Consider the following 24,748-nt stretch of genomic DNA (forward strand, 5'->3'; position numbering starts at 1 on the left):
TAAAAATTTTTAAATTACGTGTGTGTGTGTGTGTGTGTGTGTGTGTGTGTGTGTCTTTTACCATGTAGCTATAGGGATCAGACTCAGGTCATCAGGCTTGGCTGTAAGCGTCTCTACCTAATGATAGAAATACTTTGCCAGGCCCAAAATACTTTTTTTTTTTTTTAATTTTCTGATCATTGGTGTTTTGCTTCCATGTACATCTGTGTGAGGTGTCAGAAACCCTGGGACTAGAGTTACAGAGAGGTGTGAGCTGCCATAGGGTTCTGGGAATTGAAACCAGGTCTTCAGAGAGCGCAGTCAGTGCTCTTAACCACGGAGCCATCCCTCCGGCCTGGACCTGAAACACTTTTAGGATAGGGTGTTACTATGATGTCTGGGTCTGCCTCCCGTGGGTGCTCGTGAGCTTGCTCCAGTCTCCGTGTTAGTGTAATTACAGGGATGTAGCACCACACCCAGCTGAAAAGTGAAAATGTTGGTGACATAGGTGCTATCCTAAGCTGCTGGGAAACCTCGCAAATTATTCAGTACTTCTTGGAAAGTTGTCATGAACTTCACGCCAAGAGCCAGATAGAGGCTCACACCCGCTGACTCAATAGTCCTGTTTCGGAGAATTATCTGAACAATTAAAATCAAATCAGGATACGGTGTGGCGTTACTTTTAAAACCAGGCACCCAAACCCAGCACACTTGGAAGTTAGCTAAGCATCTAAGATGTTTAAAACACATCCCCGCAGCCGGATGGTGGAGGCGCACGCCTTTAATCCCAGCACTCGGGAGGCAGAGGCAGGCGGATCTCTGTGAGTTCAAGACCAGCCTGGTCTACAAGAGCTAGTTTCAGGACAGGCACCAAAAACTACAGAGAAACCCTGTCTCGAAAATCCAAAAAAAAAAAAAAAAAAAAAACATCCCCGCAGCCGGGCGGTGCTGGCGCTGGCGCACTCCTTTAATCCCAGCACTCGGGAGGCAGAGGCAGGCGGATCTCTGGGAGTTCGAGGCCAGCCTGGTCTATAAGAGCTAGTTCTGGGACAGGCATCAAAGCGACAGAGAAACCCTGTCTCAAAAAGCCAGAAAACAAACAAACAAACAAACAAACAAAACAAAAAACACATCCCTGCAATAGATGCACAGATTATTAAATGGTCCTTCATGGGCTGGGGATGGGCTTGGCTCATAAGTGCTTGTCTAGCATACATGAGGCCCTGGGTTCAAGCCTCACTACCATATGACCTAGGTGTGGTGGTGCGTGGCTACAATCCTGTTACTAGGGCGATGGAGGCAGAAGAATAGTAGTTCAGGATCATTCTGGGCTATGTAATCAAGGTCAGGGCTATCCTAGGTTATAAGTCTCATGTATCTTTTTATTTACTTTTTAAAATTTTTTTGAGGCAGGGTTTCTCTATAGCTTTGGACTTTGGAGCCTGTCCTGGAACTAGTTCTTTTAGACCAGGCTGGCCTCAAACTCACAGAGATCCGCCTGCCTCTGCCTCCCGAGTGCTGGGATTAAAGGTGTGCGACACCACCACCCCCAACCTGGCTCACGTATCTTTTTTTTTTTTTAAGATTTATTTATTATGTGTACAGTATTCCTTCCATGTGTGCCCACATGCCAGAAGGGGGCGCCAGGTCTCATTATAGATGGCTGTGAGCCACCATGTGGTTGCTGGGAATTGAACTCAGGACCTCTGGAAGGGCAGTCAGTGCTCTTAACCACTGAGCCATCTCTTGAGCCCCTCATGTATCTTTTTTAAATTTTATTTTTGGAGACAGGGTTTCTCTGTGTAACAGCCCTGGCTGGCTATCCTGGAACTCACTTTGTAGACCAGGCTGGCCTTGAACTCATAGGCCTCAAACTGGCAGAGATTTGCTTGCCTCTGCCTCCTGAGTGTTGGGATTAAGGCATACACCACCACCACCCGGCAGTCTCATGTATCTTAAAAAACAAAAATCAAAAGCAAGAAAAAAAATGGGACTGGAGAGATGGTTCGGTGGTTAAGAACATGTACTGCTTTTGCAGAAGAAGAACTTGGTTCTCAGAAGCCATCTCAGGCAGCTTGCAAAGGCTTGTAACTCTAACTCCAGTACCCTCTTCTGGCCGGTGTGGGTATCTGCACTCATGTGCACATACGCAGAAACAGACACACTTATATTTCAAATAATTAAAAAGTAAGGACAGGCGGTGGTGGTTCACGCCTTCAACCCCAGCACTCAGGAGGCAGAGGAAGGCAGATCTCCATGAGTTCAAGGTCAGCCTGGTCTACAAAAGCTAGTTCCAGGATAGCTAGGGCTGTTATACAGAGAAACCCTCCTTGAAAAACCAAAATAAATACATAAATAAACAAAAAAATTAAGTAGCCGGAGAGATGGCTGATCAGTAAGAGTACTTGATACTCTTCCAGAGATCCTGGGTTGGTTTCCCAGCACCCACATGGCAGCTCACAACTGCCTGTAACTCCAATTTCCAGGGAATGTGACATCTGGTGTACAGGTATGTGGGTCTTTGCTCACATACATAAAAACATTAAAAAAAATTTTTTGAAATATTATTTTTAAAGAAGGGTACTAACTGTGGTGTCTCAAGCCTTTAATCCCAGCACTTGGGAGGCAGAGGCAGGTGAATCTCTGTGTGTTTGAGGTCAACCTGGTCTACAGAGTGAGTTCCAGGACAGCCAGAGTTGTTATACAGAGAAACCCTGTCTGAGATGGCAGAGGAAGGGGGGAGAAGGAAAAAGAGAATGGCTTTACATTTTTTTGGTTTATTTATTTATTATGTATACAATGTTCTGCCTGTGTGCATACCTGCACCCCAGAAGAGGGCACCAGATCTCATTACAGATGGTTGTGAGCCACCATGTGGTTGCTGGGAATTGAACTCAGGACCTCTGGAAGAACAGTCAGTGTTCTTAACCGCTGAGCCATCTCTCCAGCCCCCCTGGCTTTACATTTATTTACTTACTTTTGCTTGTGCTTACGTGTGCACGTGAGCGTGCAGAAGTCAGTTTGCAGGGGTGGGCCCTCTCCTAGCCTGTGGGTTCTGGGGATGGAAGACATCAGGCTTCGTGGCAAGCACCACTGAGTTATTTCCTGTCCCCTTGCAACACTGTTAGTGTCACATTCTCCTCCCTCCTGGTAGAAAACACTACGAATCCCTGCTTTTCCTTCCTCCCATGTTGGCTTTTTGGGGAGACTAAATGAGAAACGGAAAACTGTCGTGTGCTCGTGAGGGTCGCCGGAGGTAGCCCTGCCATATTCTTCTTTCTCTTAGGCCAGTTCATTAAGACTGGAGAGGCTAGGGGTGCAGCTCAGGGGTGGAACGCTTGCTGAGCACACACAAGACTCTTGGTTGGGTCCAGGTACTACGAGCAAACAGAACACACACATGCATGAACACACTCTTTCTCACATATAAACCTAGAACAGAAAACAAAAGGCTGGGTGGGCACCTCCTTTGGTCATTGCCCAGCTGAGCCCCGGGTAAGGAAGAGTCAGTATGAGAATTCTGGGTGCTCTCAGGCATGCTCAGCACCAATAGAATAAAGTTGTGCAGGGGTCTATGGGGCAAGCCCTGTGGACAAAGGAAGAGACACAAGCTAGTACTGTCCTGAAAAGGCTCACAGACTAGAAGAGTAGAAATATTCGTGCTTCTCCCAACCAACGCACAACAGGAAAAGACTGAGAGGAAAAGACGATTTATCCCAGTGGTTTTCAGATGAGGTTTGTTTTGGAATCCTGCCCCTTGGTTATTACTGCGGGGATTTAGCAATTGGAGGGAGGGATGGACCTAAACAACAAATTATCTCACTCCAAATATCCATGATGCCCCATGTAGAAACAACCACCCCGTTCCTTGTCTAGAGTTGTCCATAGCTCAACTCTCCTGGGTTTCATTCACATGGTGGTTAAGAATGGAGATTCTGAGCCGGGCAGTGGTGGTGCACGCCTTTAACCCCAGCACTTGGGAGGCAGAGGCAGGTGGATCTCTGTGAGTTTGAGGACAGCCTGGTCTAAAGAGTGAGTTCAAGAACAGGCTCCAAAGTTACAGAGAAACCCTGTCTCAAAAACAAAAAACAAAACAAACAAACAACAACAAGAACAACAACAACAAAAAAAAACCAAAACCCAAAAGCAAAACAAAATAAAAGAATTGACTTCTGAAACCAGAGACCCTGAGTTTAAATCCTAGCTGGAAGGCCTTAGATACATTGCATGTCTACCGTGCACCTCTGTCTCTCTTTGGTAGTGTGAAGTCTCTCACATCATATAGGAATCTTAAGGATTTCCTTAGGGCAACGTTAGTTACTTGTTTTTCAGTTTGGTTTTTGAGACAAGTTGTCCCTCTCTAGCCCCAGCTTACCTGAAATTTATGATCCTCCCACCTCAGCCTCCCAAATCATGGAATTATAGAAGGCTGATTAATGCAGACAGAGCTTAGAACAGTTCTCAGCACATAGAAATGCTCAGTAAATTTTAGACAATGATGATTCTCTGAACGATGTTTGCTGTTCTGCAGAGGCCCTGAGTTAGGTTCCTAGTCCCTGTGTCAGGCAGCTCACAATTGCCTGTAGCTCTAGCTGTTCTAAGCTCTGTCTACCTCTTCTGGACCCCACAAGGTATCTGCACTTTTATGTGCATGTGTCCACACGCAGACACATACATATGTACATAACCAAAACATGAAATAAATCTTACAAAAAGAAAAAAAAACACTGAGATTGTCTAAAAAGAAGAAAAGAAGAGAGAGAGAAAAAGAGAGAAGACCCAGAGCAACACAAAAGGCTTCCTTCAGCCAGGTGTGGTGGAGCAATATACCTGACTCTTCTATTTTGGTTTTGGTTTTTAAAATTAAAGAAATTGCTGGGCGGTGGTGGTGCATGCCTTTAATCTCAGCACTCGGAAGGCAGAGGCAGGAGAATCTCTGTGAGTTCGAGGACAGCCTGGTCTACAAGAGCTAGCTCCAAGATAGGCTCCAAAGCTACAGAGAAACCCTGTCTCAAAAAACCCAGAATTAATTAATTAATTAAAGAAATTAACCAGACATGGGTGCGCATGCCTCTAATCCCAGGACATGGGAGGCAAAGGCAGGTGAATCTGGGAGTTCTAGGTCAGCCTGGGCTACAGAGTGAGTTCCAGGACTAAACAGTGAGACCCTGTCTCTCTCACACATATATACTCAAAATTACATTTACTTCCTCCTTCTGTGGGTAAGTATTGGTACATGTGGTCTGAGAACAGCTTGCAGAAGCTGACTTTCCCCTACCATGTGGGTCCTCAGGATTGAACTCGGGTCCTCAGGCCTGGCAGCAAGTTCCTTTGCCTACTGAATCATCTTACTGGCCCAGTTTTTTGAGAAAAGGACATACTATTTATCCTTGGCTGAGCTAGAATTCACAATGTAGCAGAGGCTAGCCTACAATTTGAAGCAGTCCCCTCCCTTGACCTTCTGGACGTTGGGATTATAGGAGTGAGCCGTCGCACAGGGCTCTGTCCCTGAAATGCCATAGTTGGTGACCCCTAGCTCAGTGTAGCAGTTGGGTCTTTGAAAGCACAAATGTCCCGGGAAGGGGGACCCAGAAGCCTCATCGTCCTTGCAGGCATATGTTACTAAGGGGCATCCTTCCTCCTCATTAGTCCCCTGGCAACAAATGGAGGCAGCAAGAGAGTGTGGGGCAAAAGGAGGAGGCCACACATTGCAGAACATCCTCCATCAGAACTACGGACTGCTCATCCGCCGTGTGTTTACTGAGAGAGCGGTGGCCCTGAAGGAGTGGGCGGGGATGTTCTCATTTGTTTGTCTGGCTTGCTGAACAGTGGGGATGACTATAGCTGTTTGCTTTGCCAAGGACTGATCTGTCCTGATTGCTCTGAGGTCAGAGCAAAGCTGGCTGGGTCTGGCTTTTGGCTTCCAGAAACAATTGCTCGTCCGCCATTTGCTCAGCTGCACTGGCTCTCACATTTTGCTGCACACTGAAAGGATCGGGACCGTGCCTTCCCGCACTGCTCCTGAGACTGTTTACAACAGCGTGTCTGAGGATGGTCGCCAGGCATCAAAGGCTTTTAAAGACCCCGGGGGTTCCACTAAGCATTTGGTGTCTGAGGCAGCTTCAGTGACACATGACAGGCGAGAACTTGTTTTGTTTTTGAAACTTAGCTTAGTATGTAGTCCAGGCTGGCCTCCAGTTCCTCATCCTCCTGCTTCTGAGTCCTGGCTCTGAGATTACAGCCACATGCCACCCATATATTGTCTTGGGGAATTGAACCTAGGGCCTTATGCATGCTAGGCAATTACCAGTTGAACTACATCCCCATACCTTCTCATTGTCTTATTTTGTATATTATCAGACAGTAATTTGTTTATGTAGTTTATGAATTGTTTTGTGTGCATGTGTGCACATGTGTGTGTAAAGTCATGTGTATGTGTGTCACAGCATGCATACAGAGGTCAAAGGACAACTTGCAGTAGCCAGTTCTCCTTCCCCTATGTGGGCCGTGGATATCATACTGATGTCAAACTTGACAGAAAGTGCCTTTGGCCACTGAGCCATCTTTCTGGCCCCCAGAATTCACTGTCTTAGAGTGTACAGTTTCTGGAGATGCATATCTGTAGTTCCAGATATCTGGAGGCTGAGCCAGGAGGGTCCTGAGCTTAAAAGCCTCTGAGGGGGCGGAAAGAGTCCTTGTGCTCATTCAGTAGTTGTCTCCTTCCTCTCGCCTCTATGAATCGGTTGCTTGAGACTTAGTCTCATGTAGTCAGGCTGGTCTCAAACTGCTACATAACGGGAAAACGGCCTTGAATTACCGATCTTCCTGCTTCCATCTTCCGAAAGGCTAGGGACCTTTTATCTATCTATCTATCTATCTATCTATCTATCCACTTACTTATTTATTTATTTTCCCCCGAGACAGCCCTCTCTACAGCCCTAGCTGATCTTGGGTTCACAGAGATCTACCTGCTTCTACCTCCTTCATGCTGGGATGATGGTGATATTTGCTTGTTTGGGGCGTTTCCTAAGACTGGAACCCAACAACACATAGCCCTTCATGTCAGGCTTCTTTCACTTAGCGTAATATTTTCCAGATGCATCGTGAGCCGGGTCTAGTTGCTCATGTCTTTAATCTCAGCACTCAGGCAGCAGAGGCAGGAGGATCTCTGTGAGTTCCAGGCCAGCCTGGTCTACATAGTAAACTCCAGGACAGCTAGGACAAAATAGAAACCCTGTCTCAAAAAAAAAAAAAAAGCATCGTGTTACAGCATGTATTGTTTCTCGGTCCTCTTTGTCATTGCTGAATGATAGCATTGTATACCAACGCTGTTGATTCACTGAGCTGATGAACAGTTGGTCTGTGTCCACCTTTTGACCATTGTGAATAGCAAATGCTGTGAACATTTGGGTACACATTTTACACATTTTTGTTTGAGCACACGTTTTTATTCTACTGAATATTTAGAAGTATAGGCATTCATTGATTAAAACACTTGAAGCTGGGGAGACATTCAACAGGTATAGTCAACGGCAGATTTAGGAGCCTCAGAACCCATCTGAGAGCCCAGTGATCTGCAGCCCTGATACAATTCCATCATGAAGGAGGCAGAAGATATTAAAAAATTATAAAACTAAGCTGGGCTTGGTGGTGCACATCCTTAATCCCAAAACTTGGGGAGCAGAGGTGGATCTCTGGATTCCAGGCCAGCCAGGGCTACATGGGAGATCCTGTCCCAACTAAACAGTGTATAAATGAGTAATAAGGGTCTGGAGAGATGGCTTGAGGTTAAGAGTGATTGCTGTTCTTGCAGAGAACCTGGGCTGGATTCCCAGCACAACTCTGTAACTCCGAAAAACATTTTTAATGAAAAAAATAAAACCAATCTTTAAATAAAACCACAACAAAAGAGTGGAACCAGGGAGATGGAGAGTGGGTAATGGGCTTGCCATGTGAGCTTGAGGACCAGAGCCTCTCAGGGAATCCAGAGCTCATGGATTGGATTTGGCTAGTCTGGCTAAGCAGCTTGCCCCAGGGATTCCACGTCTCTGGTCTCCGCCTCTCTCTTATCTACTTAAGGAAATCCATGGACACTCTGTTTTTTTTTTTTCTTTTCTTTTCTTTTTTTTTTTTCTTTTGGTTTTCTAAGACAGGGTTTCTCTGTAGCTTTGGAGCCTGTCCTGGAACTAGCTCTTATAGACCAGGCTGGCTTCGAACTCACAGAGATCTGCCTGCCTCTGCCTCCTGAGTGCTGGGATTAAAGGCGTGCACCACCACTGCCCGTCCTCTGTTCTGGTTTTAAAGTTGGTCCTGGGAAGCCAGGGTCTTGCAAATGATAGGCAATTACTCCACCACTGAGCTACACCCTAGATCTCCATGCGGTTATTCCATTATTATTATTGTTGTTCATTATTATTATTATTATTAAGTTTTTCGAGACAGGGTTTCTCTGTGTAGCTTTAGAGCTTGTCCTGGAACTAGCTCTTGTAGACCAGGCTGGCCCTGAACTCACAGAGATCCACCTGCCTCTGCCTCCCCAGTGCTGGGATTAAAGGCATGTGCCACCACCGCCCGGCTCTTTATTAATTGCTTTTTTTTGTTTTGTTTTTTGTTTTTTGAGACAGGGTTTATCTGTAGCTTTGGAGCCTGTCCTGGAACTAGCTCTTGTAGACCAGGCTGGCCTCGAACTCACAGAGATCCACCTACCTCTGCCTCCCGAGTGCTGGGATTAAAGGTGTGCGCCACCACCTACTCGCTAAATTTTTTGGTGTTTTGAGACAGGGTCTCTCTGTGGACCTCTGGCTATTCTTAGACTCTATGTAGACAGGGCTATTACTGGAATTCACAGAGATCTGTCTGGTTCTGCCTCCTGAGCACTGGGATTGGCTCCTGGTGGTTTTGAGCTGAGCACCCAGAACTGGAAGGTCCTCCAGGAACAGAGATGAGCACATTGAAATGGCAGCAGCTGCTCTTTAGAAACCTGCATTTGCCCAGTCCTACATCCTGCCCCCAAAGGGTAGTGTTTCTCCTCTTCCCTTGTTCCACCTCCCTCCTTCTTTATCCTGGGCGTCTCCTGCAGTTTCTTCTCTCTTTCCCTCATCTCTTCCTTCTCTTTCATCTCATCTCCAGTGGCTTCTGGCATCCTTGGTTTTTACAAGGTCACTGAGTTTTGGGTCAGTGTTATTCCAAGGCGCAGGGCCACCTTTGTCTGTCTGCTCATCAGGACACTGCTTTGGAGCTCTCCCTCTGCAACCTGGTCCCAGGGCTCTGTGGGACTTTGGACAGGGTGCGGTTAGGGTGGGGTGAGGGTGAGGGGTCATTTCTACTCCAGATTACTGAGTGAGTTTCTGTGCAGATAGCAGGCCTGCACTGGAATTGCGGCTGTACCAGCCGGATCTTGTTCAGTTAATAATTTACTGCCGGAGGAATGGGAGGCAAATGAGCCCCGAGGCATATCGTATGTGAACTTTGGGGTACCTCTGACAGCAATTTGTGTAATTTGTCCAGCCAGATCCTAAAGCTGTCTGAATTCTAATGTTCTGCCTGCCACCCTGACCCTGTGGGTCCATTTTATTAACATGGTTGGCTTTGATTTATGGTTAGTTTATTGCTCTGGTTTCTCTGTTCAGCTCATGGCCGGTGTGGTGCCGAGGGTGGAAATGACTCTGAGGCGTTAGGTTCCCAGGTGTCCTTGTGTGAGGAGGCCCGCCGGCAGCTGCAGGTCTCCGCTCCACTTTGCATCACTGTCTTGCAACAAACCCCTGTGTGCAGGGCTGGCTTTAAAATTCTGTACCGAGTGTCTGCTATGCTCCCCACCTCCAACGTGGTAGGTAGAGTTTAGGGACCTCTGAGGTCATCGTGCCCTTTTCCCCTGTTCTAAGGCCATCCGGAAGTCATGATTGTTGAAGACCTTCTAGAAGGTCTTGGCAGCTGTGTTCAAGAATCTTATAGCCTCATCAATCAAAGGTATCTTAAAATTTACACAGAAATAAAGATTTGCTTTGTTGGAGATGGAATTACATATCTGTAATTCCAGCATGTGGGAAGCTGAGCCAGGAGGGTTGTTACAGAGTGAGACCCTGCCTCAAAAGAAAAACAAAAAGAAACAAAGGAGAGAGGGAGGAAGAAAGAGAGAGGTGGTTAGTTATAATAAATCAATACAGACTGTAAGCCTATCGTCCCAGATGCTCAGGAGGCTGAGGCAGGCGGATGGTAAATTTAAGGCCTGCCTGGGTTATAGAGTAAGTTTGGGCCAGCCTGGGCAACTTAATGGGACCTTACCTTGACCTAAGAAGTTAACCAAGTGTGGTGGTGCACACGTTTAATCCCAGTGCTCCAGAGGCAGAGATGGGGATAATTCCTGTGAGTTCACCCAGCTTGGTCTGTAGAGAGAGTTCCAGGACAGCCAGAGCTACATAGAGAGACCCTGTCTCAAAATAATAATGATAATAATTAATAATAATATTAATAATAACAATGATAATAATAAGTGTAATATTAAGAAGAAAAAATAAGCTACATTTAAACATTCTAGTGCATTCTTGTAAACCTCCTTCCACAGGCCAACATGGTCATTGTCTCATTGTATTCTTCCAGTCACTTAAAGTCCTTTAAGCTTTGGGGAACCACCTCCACGACCAGGCTGTCTTAAGTGAGGATCAAAGGCGATGAAAGTGACAAGCCCATTATGCCAGCCCTGCATGTCTCTGCCATCAATCCATACCAGGAAATGAGGAATTTCAGATGCAAATGTCTGAAGACCACATCTGGCTCATCAGCCCCCAAATGCCCTCTCTCCAGAGGCACTGGAGGGGTCCAGCGGGTCCCGCCAGCTCTTGCTGATGGATGGCTCACATCAGCTGGGCCGTCCCAGAGGCATTCTTCAATGCATCCATTGTCTGCCTGCCTCCCGGACTTCCAATCTGTCACTATCCCAGGACAATTTAATCACCGTGAAGAGGCTGTCCCTGGGCATGTAGTTCAATGACTCCAATGGGAAAGTCAGTTTCTCCCTTCGCTCCAGCAAACCTAAGCACAGGGCAGGGCAGAGAAAGACCCAAGGTGGCCTTGAACTAGGAATCAGAGCCCCTGGATCCGGGTCATATATCATCAGTTCTGTACCAGCAGGATGGCCTTAGACAGGTCACTTAGCCTTTCTGGTCATTGCTTCCCCTGCAGTAAAATGAAGCTGACAACTCCCAATTAACACATCATGAGTTTGTCACAGAACTCAAGTGATTTAGTGGAAAAACAGTATATGAACTTTAGTGGGCTTTTGCTGTTGCTGTCTGTGTTTTTTGTTTGTTTTAGTTTTTCGAGACAGGGTTTCTTTGTGTAACAGCTCTGGCTGTCCTGGAACTCACTTTGTAGAAAAGGCTGGCCTCGAACTCACAGAGACCCACCTCTGCCTCCCGAGTGCTGGGATTAAAGGCGTGCGCCACCACCGCCCGGCTTCTTCTCCCTTATTTTGTGAGACAGGGTATCTCACTAAACCTGGAGCTCACTAGACTAGACTGGCTGGCCTCTGCGCTCCAGGGGTCTGCCTGCCCCCATTTCCCACGCACCTGGGATCACAGGTGTGTGTCACTGAGCACGGCTTGCAGATGCTGGGAAAGGAACTCGGTACTCACTTTTGTGTCCCAAGCATTTAGTCATCTCCCCAACGTCATCGGTTTTGTTTTAGTTTTTTGAGAGGATTTCTCTTCGTAGCCCATGCTGGCCTCAAACTCACTATGTGGAAGAGGCTAGGTTTGAACTGACATTAGTCCTATTGCCTCAGCCTCACAGGGCTGGGATTCCGGTCATGGGCCATGATGCCCAGTGCAGGGCATGAATGGTGAAACACTCTCTAAGTGGGAAGCATTTTGGAGCTGGGAGTGTGCACAGCAGGTCTTAAGTGATTTCTTTATTTTTAAAAAAGGTTTATTTACCATGTATGTGATTGCGTGTGTGTATACGACTGTGTGCATGTATGTGGCTGCATGTGTATGTGTGACGGCATGTGTAATGTATGTGCATTCTGTGTATGGGTGCCCAGAGAGGCCAGACAGCTCAACCCCATTATCATCTAGAAACTTGCCAAGAAGGCAGCGTTCCAACTAATGAAAGCCAGAGTTTCTCCCAAGCTCTTACTTGGGCACCTGGCAGTCCCTGGAGAATGGGGTGTTCTTATGAAAAAAAACCAGGCCACTTTCTCTGCACTCCTGGGAGGGCGTATCTTCCCAAAAGTGCCAGGGAAGGGAGAAAGTGCTGGGCCCCGGGGCCAGGGAGGGAGGCTTTCTCACACCAGTGAAATTGTTGCAGTAAAGGCAGCGATCCGCCTTGCCCACTTATGACTGTCTGGCAGGAAACCCTTTTATCCTCCGAAGTGAGTAGAAAGGTACTCAGAACAATTTGGTGGGGATGGAGTTTGGGGGGCAGTGATCTAGTCTAGATGGCCCCTTACCTACTGTGAGGAGCTCTTAGCTCTGTCCTGTAGTGAACTTCAAATGAAAACTAAATTCAAGGGCCTGTGAGAGAGAGGTTCGTTGAGTAAAGATTCTTGCCACCAAGCCTGATTACCAGAGGTCAGAGTTCACCCCAGATTCCTATCCCAGAAACTCACATAGTGGAGACAGAGAACGGACCCCAGCAAGTTGTCCTTTGACCTGTTGGAGGGTAGCTCAGTGGTTAAGAGCACTGACTGCTCTTCCTAGAGGACCTAGGTTCAATTCCCAGCACCTACATAGCAGCTCACAACTGTCTGTAACTCCAGTTCCAGGGGACCTGACACCCATGGGAAAACACCAATAAAATTTTTTTTAAAAAATTAAGAAAAAATTTTAAAAAGGTTCCTTGTCTGTTATATGTGATACTCCTTATGCCCCCTCCCGACAAATACATTACAAACAAACAAAAAACTAACCCCAAACCTCCAGGAGCTGGTAAAGTGCCTGCCATACAGGCATGGAAACCTGAGTTCAAATCCCTAACTCCCCCATAAAAGCCAGACACAGAAGCTAGCAGGAGTCTGTAATATCCCAGTGTGTGGGGGTTGGTGTGGGAGCAGGGGCAACTGATCCTTGGAACTCAGTGGTCAGCTAGCCTAGCTGAACTGGATGAGCGTCAAGGTGGAGTAAGAGATCTTATCTCAAAATGAGGCGGAGAGCTCTGGAGGAGGACCTTGGACATTGACACCTGGTCTCTGAGCACACACGTGCACACAAACATGGCAACATGTATATAACACCCCCCCGGGGGTGGGGGTGGGATGGGAACATAATTCCAGCAGTCCAGCAGGGCAGGTGTAGTGCCACATTGTCCGTCTCAGCACTTGGTGGAGGTGGAGGCAGAGAGATCTCAAGTTCCAAGCCAGTCTGAACGACCTCACTAGCAAGACTTTGTCTCAACAACCCCCAAACCGCACAAACAAAAGACAAAAACAAAAAAAAGAAAAGGGAGGAAAGGATTAGCTTCCATTTCCAGGGTAAACACGCCAGTAATGTTTTTTCAGCGCCCCCGAGGCTGCCAGCTCCTCCATCTTTGCCAGTGTTAGACACACACCTTCGCATCCCCAGGTGGGGAAGACACAGGCAAGAAAGCAGGCTTGCTTTGGGCTGGGAAAAATAAACGGGCCCAGCCAGGGCAGATCAAGCCTCAGGGGAGTGCAAGTTGTCCCACACCTGGGGACAGAAATCAATTCTGAGCTCCGACAAAACCTGGAGGTGAGAAGTGGCTGGGGCTTGGTGTGGGAAATGAAATATTACACTCTGGGAGTGAGGTGGCAAAGCGCTTGGCCAGCGTTCGCGGGACCCCGGGTTTCATCCCCAGCGTAACAGGAAACTATAAATAGGACTGTAATATGTTAGCTTCCATAGCACTAGTGTGGGTGCCCCCTCCTCACTCCGAAAGCAGAGGTAACTCACAGGGCTGAAGAACGTTGGAAGGATGAAGATAGTGTCTGACTTCTAGTCTGATAGCAGAGCGTTAGGGGTCCCTCGTCTGGGCTCTCCTTTCTCTGGGGTCTTTGGGTCAGACACTGCTTGTGGGTTCGGTATGGTGGCGCAGAAATGCAATCCCCACCTGGGAGAATGACGGAGGAGCAACAGGGAGCTTGAGGGCAGCCTGGGCTACACACAGGGAAGTTTGCATGTAAACATACGTGTTTGGGGCCTGGAGAGCTGGCCCAGCTGTTTAAGCTCTTGCAGAAGAATCGAGCCAACTATAGGTGTGCATGTGTGAACAAATGTGCATGTGGATCCAGCACAACACGAAGAGAAGAGAACAAAGGAAGGATGAATATAAGGGAATAAAAAAGGACGGAGTGCAGAGAGGGGGTATGAGTTATGAAAGAGACTGTGAACATAATTATTTTTCTGGTTCCGATATTGTCATGGATATTTCGGTTTTAGTGATTGTACTGGCTGACTGTGTGTCAACTTGACACATGCTAGAGTCATCAGAGGGGAAGGAGCCTCAACTGAGGAACCGCCTCCATGAGAGTCAGCTGTAAGGCATTTTCTCAATTAGTGACCAAAGGGGAGGGTGTAGCGACCGAAGGGGGAGGGCCCAGCCCATGGTAGGTGGTGCCATCCCTGGGCTGGTGGTCCTGGGTTCTATAAGAAAGCAGGCTAAGCAAGCAATGGGGAAGCAAACCAGTAAGTAATACCCCTCTATGGTCTCTGCATCAGCTCCTGCCTCCACAGTCCTGCCCTGTTTGAGTTCCTGTCCTGACTTCCTTCATTGATGAATAGCAATGTGGAGGTGTAAGCCAAATAAACCCTTTCTTCCCCAACTTGCTTTTTGATCATGGTGTTTTGTCATAGCAACAGAAACCCTAAGACAGTGATCAATAAGTACATAAAATATATTAGATACTGCCGGGTGGTGGTGGCGCACACCTTTAACCCAAGCACTCGGGAGGCAGAGACAGGTGGATCTCTGTGAGTTCAAAGCCAGCCTGGTCTACAGAGTGAGTTCCAGGACAGCCAGGACTGTTACACAGAGAAACCCTGTCTTGAAAAAAACAAAATAAACAACAACAACAACAACAACATATATTAGATATTGAAAATATAAAATTCAACATGAAGGCCCACAGCTATTCCACATGCCTGTTTGAAATGTACAGAAGTTCACGAGGTTGTGTAGCCTTCGAGTCTGGTTACATTTGATATGTGATGTTTTTTAATTATGTGCGAGTATTTTTGTAATAAAATTGATAAAAGGATGCATTTGGGGATTGGGAAGCTGGTTCAGTGGTTAAGAATATTGTCTGCTCTTGCAGAGGATCCAGGTTCGGTTCCCAGAACCCCCATGGTAGCTCGCAACCATCTGGAACTCTAGCTCGGGGTGTCTGTCGCCTCCTTCTGGCCTCCGCGTGTGCTTGCACTCATTGGTCCTTGTAAGCTTGTGCAAGCACACACACACACACACACACACACACACACACAGCAAAGTAGTAAATACAAGATTTTAGTAAATACGCATTTGTATTTGTTTGCTTGTTTTTAATTTGTTTTATTATTTTATGAATAAGGGGGTTCTGCCAGCCTGTGCAGCTGTATACATGCATGCTTTTTGTCCATGGAGGTCAGAAGAGGGCATTGGATCTCCTGAAGCTGAAGTTGCTGATGGTTATGAGCTGCCATGTGGATTCTGGGAACTGAAACCGTGTCCTCTGCAAGGGCAGCAAGTGATCTCAGACACTGAGCCATCTCTCCGACCCCTGTCCTTGAGTTGTGTGTCTTTGACCTTGTATTGGCCATTCACTAACTACATTGCCCTGGTCCATGATCCAGGCACAGTATAGTAAAAGGTGATGAGAGGCAGCACAGCCTCTCTTTCTTTCCAACAGAACTTCATGTAGTCCAGGCTGGCCTCAAACTCTGGATGCCACTAAGGATGACTTTGAACTTCAATGTTTCTTGATTCCGAATCGTGCTGCCGGCTGGAGCAGTTACACTCGTCAGCACTGACAAGCCTGACACACAAACTAGATAAGGATTGTGCACTAAAACTGCAGCCCCACAGCAAAGAAGAAAACAAACAAGCACAGCCAACACCCACAAGTACTCCCGAGCCTTGTAGTTTGAGGAAACAAAATACCATCTTGTTCACTTTTCTTCTCTGTTGAGATGTGGAGCCCAAGCTTGCTCCAACTTTACTATGTAGTCCTGGTTATCCTTGAACTAACAGTAAAACCAACACCAAAACCAAAACAAAACAAAAAGTATTCATTATTAGTATGTATGTGGGTGGATGCGTGTGCTTTGGCACACATGAGGAGGTCTGAGGACAACATTCACCTTGCTGGGGATTCTGGGAATGAAATTGGTTGCCAGGTTTGCTTGGCAAGCACCTTCTCCTGCTGAGCCATTCTGCCAGCCCTGTGTCCATTTAACAGATGAGAAAACGGAGGCTTGGAGGAGTTAAGTGACTTCTCTAAGGTTAGATGGCTAGGAAATAGCAGATGCAGAATTTGAATCCAGATTCCAGTGCCTCCATTATGTTCTTATACACCTGGGTGGCCAACTTGTCCCGAGTTTGCCCACGACTCCCACAATGGGACACTAAAAATACCAACCCGAGAACACTACCAACGGGCAACCCAAGAAGGTTGGTCTCAAACACAGCTTTTCAAGGTCAGCTATTTGGTAAACAAGGCCGTAATTACCTCTAGATGGTGCAGCTGATCTCTAATAAGATAGAGGGTTGTGAAAATGACCTTGTTAGGCTGTTGCTATTAAAGAAGAAATCTGTGGATGGGACAAAAATGGGAGCCAAGGAAAACAACTCCAAATGAACGATAATGAAGGGGAGAGAAAGGGCTTGGCCAAGGGCTGGCCAGAGGAGGACCACTGGCGGGAACCTTGGGTAATGAAGGGGATGACGACGGTGGGTCACCATCCAGGCCACGGTTGGTCTTGTCATTTTTCTCTCTTTTCTTTTCTTTTTTTATTTGGTTTTTCGAGACAGGGTTTCACTGCAGTTTTGGAGCCTGTTCTAGAACTAGCTCTTGTAGACCAGGCTGGCCTCGAACTCACAGAGATCCGCCTGCCTCTGCCGCCCGAGTGCTGGGATTTAAAGGCGTGCACCACCACTGCCCGGCTGTCTTATCTCTGTGAGTTCGAGGCCAGCCTGGTCTACAGAGCTAGTTCCAGCACAGGCTCCAAAGCCACAGAGAAACCCTGTCTCGAAAAACCAAAAAAAAAAAAAAAAAACAAAACACCTTTAGAAGAATCGTTTTTGTAACAGTGGAAGCAGCCCACCCTGCTGGGAGATTGATTGAGAAGGCCCCAGGAAGAAGGATATAGACTTAAGCTTGGTCTTGGCTCAAATGATTGCTTCCCAATGTTTCCTCAGTGAGGTTTTTCCAGGATCCCCTCAGGACAGGTTTGTCCAGTCCTGCGGTCTTGCCCACATTCGGAGTGGAAATCAGGACAAGGATTAAAAGCCAACCTTGTCCTTTCGCTCACCAGCGGCATCACATTTCTGTCCTCAGTAACCTTTTAGTCAGAGCTTGCGGCATGACCCAGGGTCTGTGACTTGGCAAGAGCCAGCCATCTCCCGGGTGACTGACTTGGCTGGGTACTTGGATCTTAATGAGTGACCGAGGAGACCGCATGGAAACCGGTGTCCCACGACTTGTCCCATTGCTTCAGGCCAAGCTCCATTCCTCTGGAACAGCTAGTTGCAGTTCATGTACCTTGGTGTGTCGGTCATCTACCACCCTGGATGGTTCACAGCTAATCTTCATTTGTCGCAGTCTCTTTTTACGAGGGGTTACAAATGGCCCCCCTCCTGCTATTCCATAAGAATGGAGCATTGGCTCAGCAGTTGAGAGCACACACTGCTCTTGCAGGGGACTTGAGTCTGATTCCCGACGACACCCAGGTCAGGTGGATTACAACCACCTGTAATTCTACCTCTAGGAGCTCCAGTCCCTTTTCTGGGTTATGAGCATACCTGCACTCACATGTATGCAGTTACATTGTGTGAATACACATAATTAAAAAGAAAGAACCTTTCCTTCAAAATCAGTAGCAGCTGGGTGGTGGTGGTGCGAGACCTTTAATCCCAGCACTTGGGAGGCACCATACACATACCATACACACACCACACACACATCATACGCACACCATATATGCATATACCGTTATACAATACACTACACATGTACACAGGTACACCATATACACACTGCACACACATACACACACCACAGAGGATGACAGTAGATAAAAAATATAATAAGACAGACAGCACCTAAGGAATGACACCTGACGTTGTCTTTTGGCCTCACACTCAGGGATACATTCTTGCACACTCACCCCTTCTTGTGACCTGCACAACACGTGCGCACACACACACACACACACACTAACGCACAAACATTAAGAGAGAAACTGCTCTTGCTATAGGAGGGCTTTTGCTTTATTATTAAGTTTTGCTTTGTTTGTTGGTTCCCGTAAGGATTATGCTGAGGACCTGGTGTGAGCATGCTCTAGCCTGAGCTGTACCCCTGGCTCTCTTTAAGAGTAAACCCGACTTAATGGATGTGTGGGACATGATTTAGTAGTTGTGAGAGGAAGAGTAGCTCCCTCCATGTCTTGTGACAATGTACATGTTAACATAAGTTTTACCTTCTTAACCGCTTCCAGGAATAAAGTTTAGTGACACCGAGGATGGTCATGTCCTCTGCCACCTGCCATCCATGGAACTCTTCCCTTACAAAAGTGAAACTCTGAAATCATTAAACCAAAACCCCTCATTCTTCTCCTCCAACTTAAAAAAAGAAAGCAAACAAATATATTTTAGGTTATCCCCAAAGAGCATTAAAAATACGTAATTGTCCCCCTTAACTGGCTCGGGTCTCTGTTCATCACTGTTTCTAGGAGGAAATTGTATAGCTGGTATGTTATTACATAGCATCTACCTATATGGAAGTTAAATATTCAAAAGAAAATTTCCCCTGTACAGAGTGGGCAGGAAAGGGACCTCGAAGTCACAATTCTCTGAGGCTTATCAAGTTTTTTGTTTGTTTTGTTTTATAAGACAGGACTTCTCTATAGAACAGCCCTGACTATCCTGGAACTCGCTCTGTAGACCAGACTGGTCTCAAATTCACAGAGATCCACCTGCCTCTGGCTCCCAAGTACTGGGATTAAGGTGTGCACCACCACCACCCAGCTTCTTTCTTCTTCTTCTTGGAATAGCATCTTGCTCTGTAGCACAGTCTGGGCTCAAAATTGGGATCCTCCTGCTCCAGCCTCGCAAGTGCTAGGGTTATAACTGTGAACAGCCATGGCCGACCCTTGCACAGAGAGCTTCTAAGTTGTTCTTAAGTGGCTCACCGTAATTGATGTGTATTCAACTCTCAGTTTTCTGTCTCTCACCTTTTTTTGGGGGGTGGAGGCAGTCTTGTTTAGCCTATATAGTATGTAACCAAAGGGCTATAGAATTGGTTCACTGATTACAAAGGGTATGAGATAGAGATTCACACCCAGTTCGCTTATCTGTTGCTGCCGCAAGATGTGTTACAGGCTGCTGCCAAGGCATCGTTAGCAGAACGTGGACGGGGCTGGAGAGATGGCTCAGCGGTTAGGAGCACATCTTGCTCTTGCATAGGACTGGGGTTCGGTTCCCAGCACCCATATGGTAGCTTGCAACTGTTAATGACTCCAGCTCCAGGAGATCTGATGCCATCTTCTTGCCTCCGAGGGCACCAGATACACACAGAGACACAGATTCCATCCTAGCACTGCGTACTCTGTGATCCCACTACCAATCTGGAGCTGGAGGGAGGAGAGTCAGGAGTTCAAGGCCAGTCTCGGTTGTGTGAGAGCACCTTCTCAAAAATAAAAACATAGTAGAATAGGGCTGGTGAGGTCATTCAGCAGGTAAGGGTTGCTTGCTGCCAAACCTGATGGCCTGTGTTCAATCCCCAGAACTCACGTGGTAGAAGAAGGAAACAGATTTCCTTCCAGGGGCCATCCGACCTCCACTTGTGTGGCTTGGCACGTGTGCGCCTCTCCTCCTAAGAAAGAAATAAAATGCAATCAAAATGACTTCCAAAGTCGAAGAATGGGCTCAAATGGCCAAGAATATGGCCAGAGAGGAGCCAGGAGCATCTCTCCTGAAAAGCTAGCTGGTTTGCTTGCTTCTCCCATCGCTTCCTTTAAAATTTAAAGTTTAAATGGACCGCAGGCATTTGCCCCAGCACTTGGTAACCCAGATCCTGTTTCGTATCCACTGCTTCTCCTCTGCCCGGCTCTTCAGTCTTACATTTAGAGACCTGGGATGGAGACCCACCCTTAACTCTGTGTCCTTCTGTGCCTGGGATGTGGAAGTTTAAATCTTTGCACTCCTTTTCCTCTGTGGTTGTGTGTTGCCTGTGTGCCATCCATCTGGAGAGCTAGCAGATGCCCACAGTGGCCATTCCCAAAGGTGCCAGGGGTGCCAGGGGTGCCAGGGGCAGGGGGTACTCCAGTAAGAGTCACATAGGCATAAGAGGGATGTAGGTCAGCTAAGGGACACAGAGGAGTCTGCTAGGAGAAACCAGTTTCCCGAGTAAGGGACCCCCGGTTTCCTGAGTAAGGGGATCAGATGACTGGGCATTAAACCACTTTCCCGGTCAAAGGCGACTGTAAAAGGCACACCGCAAATGCCTAAACCCAACTCCTCTTTCTTCGCTGCTATGACACGGTGGCTAGCTGCTCTGCTGTCAGAACCCCAATTTAACTGGGGTTCTCCGAACACCAGAGAACAGAAGCATCTATCGGGTGCCAGAAGAGTGAGTGACAGATGCCTCTTCGGGAGATGCAAGAAAGCAGCTTCAGCTGGGGAGGGGGCGGAGGGGAATTCCCCAAGTGACAGCTACGCCTCTGCCCGCATTTACATCTTGATCTAATTTCTGCATGTGATTTCAGAACTGACATTCTTCTGGTGGCAAGGGACTCAAGGATTGACAGGCCTGTATCGTGTTCACGCACAGAACAGGGGCCTCGCATTATCTATTCCTGGGACTGTCTGCTAATAAAAGGGCAGAGGTTTTTATCTCCATGGGTTTGGGGAGATGGAATGCCCTGCTGTCTCCTTCGATTAATGCCATGTGCCATAAAGAGCAGCAAAAGGTGACCTGGACTCTGTGCCCAATCACTTTTCCCCCCTGAGTGTTTTTGTGCGTGCATCACAGGGTCCTGATAGAATTTGCTTGAGAAGCAATACCTGCAGTATTGGATCTAGTTTCCCTAATACTGCAAACAAACGACACGAATCAACACGAAACAAAACCTCGGGTAACACTGGGCAGGTAGCCTGACTTAGCAAGGCCAGTGAGAGAAAAAAAACCAAAAAAAAACCAAAAAAACTCAAAAAAACCAAAGCAACAAAATTTGGAGGAATAAAATCTGAGCCTCTGGCCCGTACACACACACACACACACACACACACACACACACACAGAGGGAAGAGACGGGGATGAGGAGAGGTGGGAAGTATTCACAGCTTGGGGCTCAGTTTCAGTGCCTCTTCACTAGCTCTTTTTTTTTTTTTTTTTTTTTTTTTTTTTTTTTTTTTTTTTTTTTTGGTTTTTTCGAGACAGGGTTTCTCTGTGGTTTTGGAGCCTGTCCTGGAACTAGCTCTTGTAGACCAGACTGGTCTCGAACTCACAGAGATCCGCCTGTCTCTGCCTCCCGAGTGCTGGGATTAAAGGCGTGCGCCACCACCGCCCTTATATTGGTTTTTGAATCTCTCGTAGACTCGGCTAGTGGGCTGGCATTGAACTCTCCATGTAATCAGGGCTAGCCTTGAACTTCTGATCCTCCTGTCTTTATCTCCCAACATCTTGGATTATAGGAATGTAACACCACACTTGACTTTTTAAAGATATGATTAATTGGTTTTTTTTTTTTTTGTGTGTGTGTGTGTGTGTGTGTGTGTGTGTTTGCTGTTTGTTTTTGTTCTGGAGCTTGAACCTAGTCTTGGACATGCTGGGTAAGTACTTTCTCTTTAGCGCAGCTGCTATAGTAGATAAGTCTCTTCATGTTATGAAGCCATGTTTTCTCATTTTATCAAGTGGTCATTGAGTTTTGGGAGCCCATGGAATGAATGAACAGATTTGCTGAGTGACGGCTACGTCTCTGGCATTGTGCTAAGTGCCTTTTAACTCTTCTGTGAATGTAGTCAGTACTGTTGCCGCTTTCCTTTTTTTTTCTTTTCTTTTTCTTTTTTTTTTTTTTAGCTATAGGTTGTTTATAGTCCTGGCTGTCCAGAAACTCACTCTGTAGAACAGGCTGGCCTCAAACTCACAGAGATTTGCCTGCCTCTGTCTCGCAAGTGCTGGGATTAAAGATGTGTGCCACTGCACCCAGCCTGTTCCCGCTTTCTGTCCCTCTGGGCTTGCAATAGAGTCAAGACTGGACCACAGGTCCGGGGCTGGAGAAATGGTTCAGAGATTGGGAGCACTGGCTGCTCTCCCAGAGGTCCTGAGTTCAATTTCGAGCAACCACATAGTGGTTCACAACCGTCTGTAATGAGATCTGATGTCCTCTTCTGGTGTGCAGGCATTCATGCAGGCAGAACACTGTATACTTAATTTTAAAAAAATCTTAAAAAAAGTTCCCAGGTAGGAAAGTGCTTTGCAACCGCGAAGGATATGATCATGTGGGGACCTGTTACCTTTGCCCTTCGCTCTGGTTTTCTCCATCCTGTTTGCCCTCTCATCCCTCTGAGTCCACAGGAGATTGCCTGGGTGTGGCTCCGAGAAGCTGAGTCCAGGGCTGACTGTCACGCAGTGGGAACAAAGTACTTCCTTCCGAACTCCTGCCCCAAGGTGCAGAAGTCATCTTGAAATGTTCTACGTCGTTAGGACACCGGTTTCCCAGGCAGTGCAGATAAAGGCTGATCTGCTGTGACTCATGTGAAGTCGAAGGGGCTGCCTGGGCTTGGTGGCTTTGCCTTGCTCATTTCCATGTTGTCAGAGGCCAGGCTTGTACCTGGGATCTTAGTCTCCTAAAGGAAATAGAGCAAGGGCTCAGAAGTCCCACCCTCCCAGCCAGGCCTCCATCCCCTGCCACTTACTAGTTGTGAAAAGACGGTTTTATCCGGTGAGGACAGGAAGTAGAAGCGTTTTAGGGCTCCTAGAATGAGGGATAGCTGGCTAATGGCCTTCTAGGGCATCCTGAGTTTTGTTTCGTTTTGCTGGGGAGGCTCCATCACTGCCCAGCTGAGATTCTTTCTATATTAAGAAAATGAAGCCGGGCGGTGGTGGCTCATGCCTTTAATCCCTGCACAAGGGAGGCAGAGGCAGGCAGATCTCTGAGTTCGAGGCTAGCCTGGTCTACAAGAACTAGTTCCAGGACAGGTTCCAAAGCTACAGAGAAACTCTGTCTCGAAAAAAAAAAAAAATTAGGCATGGTGGTATGGCACTCCTCTAATCCCAGCACATGAGAAACAGAGGCAGACGGATCTCTGTGTGATCAAGGCCAGTCTGGTCTACAAAGTAAGTTCCAGGATAACTACGACTAAACAGAGAAACCCTGTCTCAAAACAATGAAAGCCAGGGCAGGCAGTGGTGATGCACACCTTTAATCCAGCACTCGGGAGGCAGAGCCAGGCAGATCACTGAGTGTGAGGTCAGCCTGGTCTACAGAGCAAGTTCCAGGACAGCCAGAGCTACACAGAGAAACCCTGCCTCAAACAAAACAAAACAGTTTAATCCAGGTCTAGTGGTGCTTGCCTATAATGTCAACTTTTGGGAGGCAGAGGCCGGAGGACCACCAGCAAATTCAAGGCTACCATGGTTTCCATAGCAAGTTCCAAAAGGGGGCAAAGGAGACTGCTCAATGGGTAAATTACTCACTACACAAGGGTACGGTCCTGAGTTTGAATCCCCAGAACTTGCATAGAGCCAGACGAGGTAGTGATGCCTGTAGTCACAGTGCTCCTACAGAGAGATGGGAGGCAGCAGCGGGAGAAGCTCCTGGGCCATCACTGAGCCTGGTGTACAGAGCGGCAAACAAGAAGTGCTGTCTTAAAGAGGACGGCGAGGACCAGCACTCAGTTCTCCGTCCAGTCCACATACGCCCACCTGCGCTCATACAAACAGAGACACTCCTATGTATGCATGCGTATCCTACATAGACATCGCACACACATAAAGTAGATGAAAAATACCCTTTAAGTTATAGTTCATACATTAAAAATAGGATTTGGGGGGGTTTAAAGAGAGGGCTCTGTGGTTAAGAGTACCGACTGCTCTTCGCAAGGACCCGGGTTCAGTTCTCAGCACCCACATGGTGGCTCACAGCTGCCTGTAACTCCAATTGCAGGGGATCTTACAAATGCACATACAATAAAGTTAATAAATGTTTTGAAAAAAGAGCATTTGGGTCTGGAGAGATGGCTCAGCAGTTACGAGCACTGGCTGCTCTTCCAGAGGATCCAGGTTCAATCCCCAACACCCACATGGTAAGCACATAGCTGCCTGGAACTTCAGTTCCAGAGGATCCGACACTCTCACACAGATGTACATGCAGGCAAGACACAAATGCACATGAAATAATAAAAATAAATAAATAATTAAAAACCCTCTCTGTGTGGGGTGGGGTTATAGTCAAGGAGGCACAGCGTTGTGTGCAGTCGTAGTCTCTTGAGGGGGGTTCCAGAGGCAGGATGTCCATTTGAACCTGGGTCAAATGAGTTCTAGGCCAGCTTAGGCCACATAGGCCCCCCACAGAACTAATAGTAACATTCTGTTGAGCACACAAACAAGGCTGACTGCATTCTA

The sequence above is a fragment of the Microtus oregoni genome, unplaced genomic scaffold (assembly GCF_018167655.1).
Source record: "Microtus oregoni isolate MIOR12 unplaced genomic scaffold, Mior012 000048F_ref0000485, whole genome shotgun sequence".
NCBI lineage: Eukaryota > Metazoa > Chordata > Mammalia > Rodentia > Cricetidae > Microtus > Microtus oregoni.